This window comes from Lactuca saligna, chromosome 9 (assembly GCF_052625555.1).
Source record: "Lactuca saligna cultivar CGN05327 chromosome 9, ASM5262555v1, whole genome shotgun sequence".
Classification (NCBI taxonomy): Eukaryota; Viridiplantae; Streptophyta; class Magnoliopsida; order Asterales; family Asteraceae; genus Lactuca; species Lactuca saligna.
In genome coordinates this window covers 174,688,961-174,697,680 of record NC_136425.1, presented here as the reverse complement: position 1 = coordinate 174,697,680, position 8,720 = coordinate 174,688,961, and the positions used below count along the sequence as shown (strand labels likewise).

General features: G+C 40.7%; 1 non-coding gene across 1 annotated transcript; it reads left to right on the top strand.

Moving 5' to 3' along the window:
• Positions 1 to 7,848: 7,848 nt before the first annotated feature.
• Positions 7,849 to 7,955, top strand: LOC145019064 (small nucleolar RNA R71). Its single transcript, XR_013667384.1, has one exon. It is a non-coding gene; the product is annotated as a small nucleolar RNA R71 (small nucleolar RNA).
• Positions 7,956 to 8,720: the final 765 nt, after the last annotated feature.

The window sequence follows — 8,720 nt, the reverse complement described above, 5'->3', positions numbered from 1 at the left end:
CAACAACTATTCACCAAATTTGATAAAGATGTTTCTATTTAGGTTCAACCAATTCACTCCTATGGTTATTTAAATTTATGGTAGATTAATTGCTATTGGTTACCAATTATAATAGTTAGGTTCATGTTCATTACTCCTAACCCTTAGACAATTAACTAATTTAAGCGTTGATCAAGTGTTTAAACTAATTAATTCCCTAGATTAATGATTTGGATTAAATAAGATTTGTAATGGTCAATTAAGTTATTAATTCAATTAACCTCTTGTTTGATGGTTTCTCAAACAAGCTCACACATTAATCTTCCTATTTTCTTATTAATCTTAGTTTCATAATCATTACTTCTAAGCGTATGGTTTAGTGTTCACATAGACATATGAGGTTAACAATTAAGAGATGTTCATGCAACCTAATTGCCTTCCAATTAACAGAAAATAGTAGTGATTAATACATAAGGTTCTTTAACAAACTTAATTTAATAAATCACCAATAGACAATTAAGCAAAAATTAATAATTAAACCATAGGAGTTCCTTGGTATTCCCCAAACAGAAACAAAAACGAATTTAGTTCATAATTGCAGTAGAAACAAACATAAAAACAAGGTTTACTAAAGCAAACATATTCAATTCCTAAATCTAAGTGGTAGAATTAACCTAATTGCTTGAATTCTTCAAAAGATTGAAGCTTAGGGTTCCTTAGCGTCTTCTAGGGCTCTTAGTCGCAGCTTAACCTTCAAAAATCGCCAGGAATGTTCTCCCATTAGATAAGGATTCGTCTTTTATAGATATCCCAAAACAGGGTGTACTCGGCGAGTAGCAGAACCAACTCACCGAGTAGGTCCATAGTTATCCGTCTTGACTCAAAAGTCGTAGCTATCTTCTGGAACATCCTCGTGTACTCGTCAAGTAGAGTCGCCTACTCACCGAGTAGATGGCTTTTTTTTTCACTCTTTGATCTTCAATTGCTTCCCCTTGCTCCCTTTTACTTCCAAGCATATCTTCTGGACTGAAAACAAAATTCACAACATTATAAGTACTTTTTGTCCACATTATTCACATAATTAACTAAAAATAACTAAGAATATATGCTAAATAATTAACTAATTATGCACATATCAAAATACCCCACACTTGAATTTTGCTTGCACCCAAGCAAAACTAAAATTTAAACATATTAGAATCACGTATAATAACTCCAATCCAACCCTGTCATTATGCCAAGACCGCAATGCATGCATTTGTGTCTAAAATTTCCTAAAAACCCCCCATACTTCAAATACTCACAATCCTCATAAACATTCGCCCACTCACCCCGAACTATGCTCATTTTATGCAACCCTCCGAATCCATCCTCAGAAAACCTCTTTACCCTCAAGGTATTTTTAATTGAGCAACCCAAGCATACATATTCTAGAATTACAACTTTTCGATACCACTATGGAGCTCTTTGAATTCTTCACTTCTTTGACATTTGATCTTTGATATCTTTGAATTCACCACCTTGTATTGATTGGTTGTTGGTATCTTCAACTTTTTGGATTTCTTGGAATTTTGATCTTTAGATCTTTACTTCATTTGCTCTAAAATTCTTATAACTTTTCTAGTAATTCTTTTTTTTACATGTAACTCACTTTTTTTTTCAATTCCCTACATGCTTAAGCAGGGGCGCTCAATCTCAACCTTTATTGGCTAACGATAAAAATTTTCCTGGATACATTTCAGGTTTAGGCTGCTAAACATATTGCATCCCTTAGGCTGAGCAAGGTTGTGTTTTTGTCTCATGATTTCACTAAAATAAGGAAGCCACAAATGCACTAGAACGTATATAGGCTCAACTAAACATTTGGGTTTTCATGCAATTATCAACATAATTCTAACATGGAATCCTAATTTTTTTACCAAAATTTTCTAAATTAAATCCTAAGCGTGTTTTGGTATGCAACAATTTTTAAAATTAGCCTAAATTAAGATTCTAAGTATTCTAAGATGTGACTAACCCCCTACCCCACACTTATTTTATGCAATGCCCTCATTGCATATTATGCCAACTAAAAATGCACATATAGAGAAAGTTGGAACAAACTCCCCTGGGGTAGCAGTCGCTAGGTTGACAGTCTCCTCTTCAGCTCCTTCTTCTATTGACTTTAGCCATAGGAACAGCTTATCCATGGCACGGGTGTCATATGTCTCGTGTGGTTGATAGCTCGAAAACTCCATGGAACAGGGTCGTTAGAAAATCTCCAGTAGTAATCCTTCATAAAGAGTGTATGAATGTTGCATTAAAAACAACCAAAGCAATTCAGAAACTCCACAAGTAGCAGGCTACTCGGCGAGTAAGCTCGAAGACTCGGCGAGTAGGACTTGATGCGAAACCAGATCGTGTAAAATCATATGTACTCTCCGAGTAGTGTTAGTGCACTCGGCGAGTAGGGCGTATTTTCCAGAACTCTTCTTGTTGCTGTATCTCTCGACTTTGGTGTTGAAATGGAAATATAAATGTACTCTCACTCGAATTTCCTAAGCAGCAACACTCCATAAGACTCTCGACTCGCACGGACTCAATCTTAAGGACAAGACTCCATAATTGCTCAAAAGTCTCTCATTCCTCTCTTGACACTAATTAGCATGCTTCCCTATCTTCAATCCCTGAAAAGAAAAACTAACAGTGACACTAATATTCCAACCACCATAAACAAAATCCAAAGTGTCAACAATTGTTTTAGAACAAAACATCATAAATAATAAAAAAAAAAAACAAAAAAAAGCAAAGTCTTCAATCTTCATCTTCCATTCCAGCTCCTCCTGCTCCACTTCCTCCCTCTCCATCTCTTCTTCGCATCCTCTCATCCCAATCCATGTTTTTAGCCCATCCACCCCACACTCTAAGCATAGCTTGTCCTCAAGCATTTATAGGCATAAAATAGATGAAGAAGAATGAAAAAAAATAAAGAAAAGGAAAGAAAAATGCAAACTTGAGACTCGGGTTGCCTCCCGAGAAGCGCTTCTTTTTATGGAGTCATTAGCTGGACTCCGCCCCGTCTACGTAGTTGCAATCCCGCCCAGTAGCAATTCCTCCAATCCTTCATTCCGGGGGATACCTTCTTCATATTTTTTTACTCTATGACCATTGACTTTGAATGGTGTGCCGTCTCTTGATAACAACTCTATAGCCCCATGTGGAAACACCGTCTTGACCAGAAAGGGACCATCCCACCTTGATTTGAGTTTGCCCGAGAAAAGTTTTAATCGGGAATTGAAAAGCAATACTTTTTGGCCTTCATGAATGTCTTTATTTTTTATCCTTTTATCATGTCATTTCTTGGTCTTTTCTTTATAGAGCCAATAACTAGAATAGGCATCATTCCTTAGTTCTTCAAGGGCATTCATTTGCATCAACCGGTTGCTCTTTAATTCTTCTATGTCGAAGTTGCACCTCTTTAAAGCCCAATACGCCTTATGCTCGATCTTGACCGGTAAATGGCATTGCTTTCCATAAACTAACCTATATGGTGTAGTACCAATAGGTGTTTTGAAAGCTGTACGAAATGCCCATAACGCGTCATCCAATTTATCCGACCATTCCTTGCGGTTGCTTCCCACCGATTTCTCTAAAATTCACTTCAAGGCTCAATTGGTCACTTCGGTTTGTCCACTGGTTTGTGGATGGTATGATGTGGAGAACTTATGGGTAACCCTATATTTCTTGAGCACCTTTTCCAATTGATCATTGGCAAAATGTGTGCCTCGGTCACTGATTAAAGCCTTCGGAACACCAAACCGTGAGAATAGCTTCTTCAAGAATCGTACCACAACCCGTCCATCATTTGTTGGTAAAGCTTGTGCCTCCACCCATTTTGAGACATAATCGACCGCTACTAGTATGTACTTGTTTCCTTTGGATATGGGAAAAGGTCCCATGAAGTCAATGCCCCACACGTCAAACACCTCGCACACTTGGATACTATGTTGTGGCATTTCATTTCGAGATGAAATGTTTCCCACTCTTTGACAAGCATCACATTCTTTGACAAATTGGGTTGCATCTTTAAAGATTGTAGGCCAATAAAACCCAATGTCAAAGATCTTCTTTGCAGTGTAGTGTGCTCCATGATGTCCTCCCGTGGGCCCGCTATGGCAATGTTCGAATATTCTTCGGCTTTCCTTCCCGAACACACATCTTCGTATGATTCCATCCGCACAGCTTCGGAAGAGGTATGGGTCGTCCCAAAAGTAATATTTGATTTCTGCAAAGAATTTCTTCTTTTGTTGACTACTATAATCCTTCAGGATGTAATTTGTAGCTAAATAGTTAGCTATGTCTGCGAACCATGGCTCTTCTCCCACTGACACCATAATGTATTCGTCCGGAAAGTCGTCTCCATCTTTGTCTTCTTGCAATTGCGGGTTCTCTAGCCTGGATAAGTGATCCACCGCTACATTCTCCATTCCTTTCTTGTTTCGTATTTCTATGTCGAATTCTTGAAGAAGCAGCACCCATCGTATCAGTCTTGGCTTAGCATCCTGTTTGGAAAACAAATACTTGATAGCCGAGTGGTCAGTAAAAACAGTGGTTTTAGATAAAACCAAGTAAGGGCGAAACTTGTCAAAAGCGTAAACCACGGCTAACAATTCTTTTTCAGTAGTAGTATAATTCTCTTGGGCGGGGTTTAAGGTCTTTCTTGCATAATAGATGGGTTGAAAGTGCTTATCAACCCTTTGACCAAGGACCGCTCCTAATGCATAGTCACTAGCATCACACATGATCTCAAAGGGTAAGTTCCAATTTAGTGCTATAATGATCGGGGCATTAGTTAATTTTTCCTTTAGAAAGTCAAATGCCTCTAAACACTCTTTAGTAAAATTAAAGGGTGCATCTTTTAGTAATAATTGTGTTAGAGGTTTCGTGATTTTGGAAAAATCTTTTATAAAACGCCGGTAAAAACCTGCGTGTCCCAAAAAACTTCTAATGCCCTTCACATTAGTTGGTGGAGGTAATTTGGCAATGGTGTCTATCTTTGCCCGATCCACCTCAATTCCCTTTTTAGAGACTTTGTGTCCCAAAACTATACCCTCCTTGACCATGAAGTGACATTTTTCCCAATTTAGGACCAAGTCGGTTTTCTCACACCTAGCAAGCATTGAGTCAAGATTTGTGAGACAGTCACGGAAAGAGGATCCGAAAACAGAAAAGGTATCCATAAAGACTTCCATGAATTTTTCCACCATATCGTGGAATATGGCGGTCATACACCTTTGAAATGTCGCAGGTGCATTGCATAGCCCAAAAGGCATGCGTCTATAGGCGAAAGTCCCACTTGGGCATGTGAATGTGGTCTTTTCTTGGTCCATTGGGTCTATGGGTATTTGAAAATACCCCGAAAACCCATCTAGAAAGCAATAATAGCTATGGCCCGATAGTCTCTCTAACATTTGATCTATAAAAGGTAGGGGAAAATGGTCTTTACGAGTGGCATCGTTTTGCTTTCGATAATCGATGCACACTCTCCAACCGGTTACCGTTCGTGTCGGGATTAGCTCGTTCTTTTCATTGGTTATGACCGAAATTCCTCCTTTCTTGGGCACCACTTGGACCGGACTCACCCATGGACTATCGGAAATGGAGTAGATGATTCTTGCATCTAAGAGTTTGACCACCTCCTTCTTGACTACTTCTTGCATGTTCGGGTTCAACCTTCTTTGGTGTTGCACCACCGGCCTTGCTCCTTCTTCTAGATTGATTTTGTGAGAGCAATAGGATGGGCTTATTCCTTTGATGTCGGTGATGCTCCATGCTATGGCTCGTTTCCGTTTCTTCAACACGTGCACTAGTTCCTCCTTTTCCGATTTGGACAGATCCGAGGCTATGATCATTGGCTTTTGATTACCTTCTTCCAGAAAAGCATACTCCAGATGACCGGGTAACGTTTTAAGCTCTGTTTGGTGGTTCTTAGTGATGGACTCGCCGAGTGCAGGTGTGGTACTCGGCGAGTTTGTGGCTGCATTCACGACTTCTGTCTTCTCTTCAGATGTACTCGGCGAGTAGATCGGCCCTACTCGGCAAGTAGGGCTGTCAGATTGCTTCATTATTTCTTCATACTCCGCTTCTTCCAACAGTCTTTCAATTTCTAATAAATCCTTTTCTGGATCAAATGCTTCATCTAAAGCTGCAAACTTGCTGGAATTTTCAGGTATGTCTTCTTCCAATAGTTCGTCGAGCATGTCGATTGAGAACGACGTGTCGTCACTGCTCCAAGGGTATTTCATAGCTTGGTCTACCTCGAATGTTACTGAATCGTCCCCGACCCGCAAGGTGAGCTTAGAATCTCTCATGTCTACGATAGCGCTAGCTGTGTTGAGGAAAGGCCTTCCAAGGATAATTGGTACTTGCGGATCCGCCTCCATGTCTAGAATGATGAAATCAGCCGGAAAGACAAGTTTGTCCACTTGCACTAGCATATCTTCACATATGCCTCTTGGGAAGGTGACTGTCTTGTTTGCCAAATGAATTGCCATGCAAATTGGCCTTGGCTCCGGGAGGTCTAGCTTCTTAAAGAATAAGTATGGCATAAGATTCACACTTGCTCCAGAATCAGCTAAGGCATGAATTGCAGCCAAGTTGCCAAATTGGCAAGGTAAAGTTAAGCTCCCCGGATCACCCTTCTTCTTTGGTAGCTTGTTTAGCATTGTAGCGGATCAGTTCTCATTAAGCACTACCTTCTGCACTTCTTCCATCTTTCTTCTATTGGTGAGGAGTTCCTTAAGGAACTTTGCATACTTGGGCATTTGCATGACGGCTTCAATGAAAGGAATGTTGATTTGAAGAGTTTTAATGTGGTCTAGAAACTTCTGATATTCCTCTTCCTGCTTCTCTTTCTTGGCTCGGGCTGGGTATGGCATTGGAGGCTGGTAAGGCTTTACAGGAGACTGTTCACTCGTTTTTGATGGGGTACTCGCCGAGTCCATCGGCCCTACTCGGCGAGTAGGACTCTCAGATTGTGATTCTTGGTTTTCTGCTTGTTCTTCCGCTCCTACCTTTTGTGAGTCCCTGGTTGCTTCAGTTCGAATGGGGGCCAAGGGAGTGATGATCTTCCCACTTCTTGTTGTGACAATGTTTATTTGCACGCCTCGTGGGTTGTTTTCGGTTTTGCTAGGAAGTTCACCCGGTGACCTTTGGTTAAGTTGTTGAGCAAGTTGCCCAAGCTGCGTTTCTATATTGTGGATGGATGCTTGCTGGTTCCTGAGCATGGTTCTTGTTTCTTGGATAGCAGCATCATGATCACTATGCCTTTTTTCGGAAGCATCCACAAATTTAGTAAGCATATCTTCCAAGCTTGGCTTCCTTTCTTGCACCGGCTCCTCCTTTTGGTAAAATCCTCTCTCTTTTTGTCTATACTTCTCCTCCTTGGCCTTCTTGTACTCTTTGTAAGGAAGCCACTCTTTCTTTTGTTTGCGCCAGTCCTCATCATATCGGTCTCCGCTCGAATAACACGCTTGCGCCTTCTTGTTGCCATTCTCATCCAAATCGCAGTATCTAGTGAGGTGAGGTCCATTGCAGTTTTCACAACCCACCCGAATAGCATGGATCGTTTGATCCATTTTATCCATTCTCCTATCCATGGTTTTTAGCATAGCCATGGCCGCGGATAAGTCTTTAGTAGCAGCATAAGCGGCTCCCCTCGTGACATCATGCCTAGGGTTATGGTATTCTCTAGAGTGTTTAGAGAATTCTTTAATCAATTCTTTAATCACCGGGGGTGGCTTCTTTGTAAGTGGGCCTTGCGAGTCTAGCAACTGCCGGGTTGTGACATTGACTCCATCATAGAAGATGGAAACTTCTTGTTGGCTGTTTAGATCATGGTGTGGGCAGTTTCTTAGTAGACTCTTGTACCTCTCCCATGCTTCATATAGAGACTCTCCAGCTTGTTGTTCAAAGTTTGCAATGGCCTTCTTCAGCTTGGCTATCTTGGAAGGTGGGAAAAAGTGATCAATGAATTCTTCCTTCATCTTGGCCCAAGTAGTGAAGGTTACTTGAGCCAGTCTTTAGCAGCACCTTTGAAGGTTACTGGAAGCATACGAAGTAGTTGAGTTTCGCGGGTTACATTTTGAATATTGAAGTAATCAGCTACATCATTGACTTCATCCAAATGTTTGTAGGCATCTTCATGATCTTTCCCATAGAAAGGTATTTCTTTGAGTGAAGCTAGGATATGACCTTTTAGCTCGAAGGTAGCAGTCGCGGGAATTGCGGGTTGCACAAGTCCCGGGCCATTGTCGTCGCGCATCCTCTTCTTCCATTCTCCCATGGGGATTTCATCAATGTTAGCCATTGTAAACGCTAACTCTTCCTCCGACTCGGTTTCTTGCTCGTACGTTGCCTCTTCTTCTTCCTCGGTCTCGTACCCAATATCTTCTTGAATTGGTTCCTCGATTATCAAAGAAGCACTAGAAGCTCCTGATTTACTGCTCTTCTTTTTCCCAAAAGCGGTCTTCAAGTTGGACAATGGTGATTTCTTTGGTGTACTTGAACTCTCCACGTCCTTTCCTTTGTTCCTTTTCAATGCGGATTCGGGATCTTCAAACGGGGGTACCAGTGGTGTGTTTGATCCTCTAGTCATGAAAGTCCTAAAATCAATAGAATAAGAAGCGTAAAAAGAACAAAAAGATTGTACTAAAAAAAATTTACTGCTAAATAAACTGCTACTCGCCGAGTAGGTGCGATTG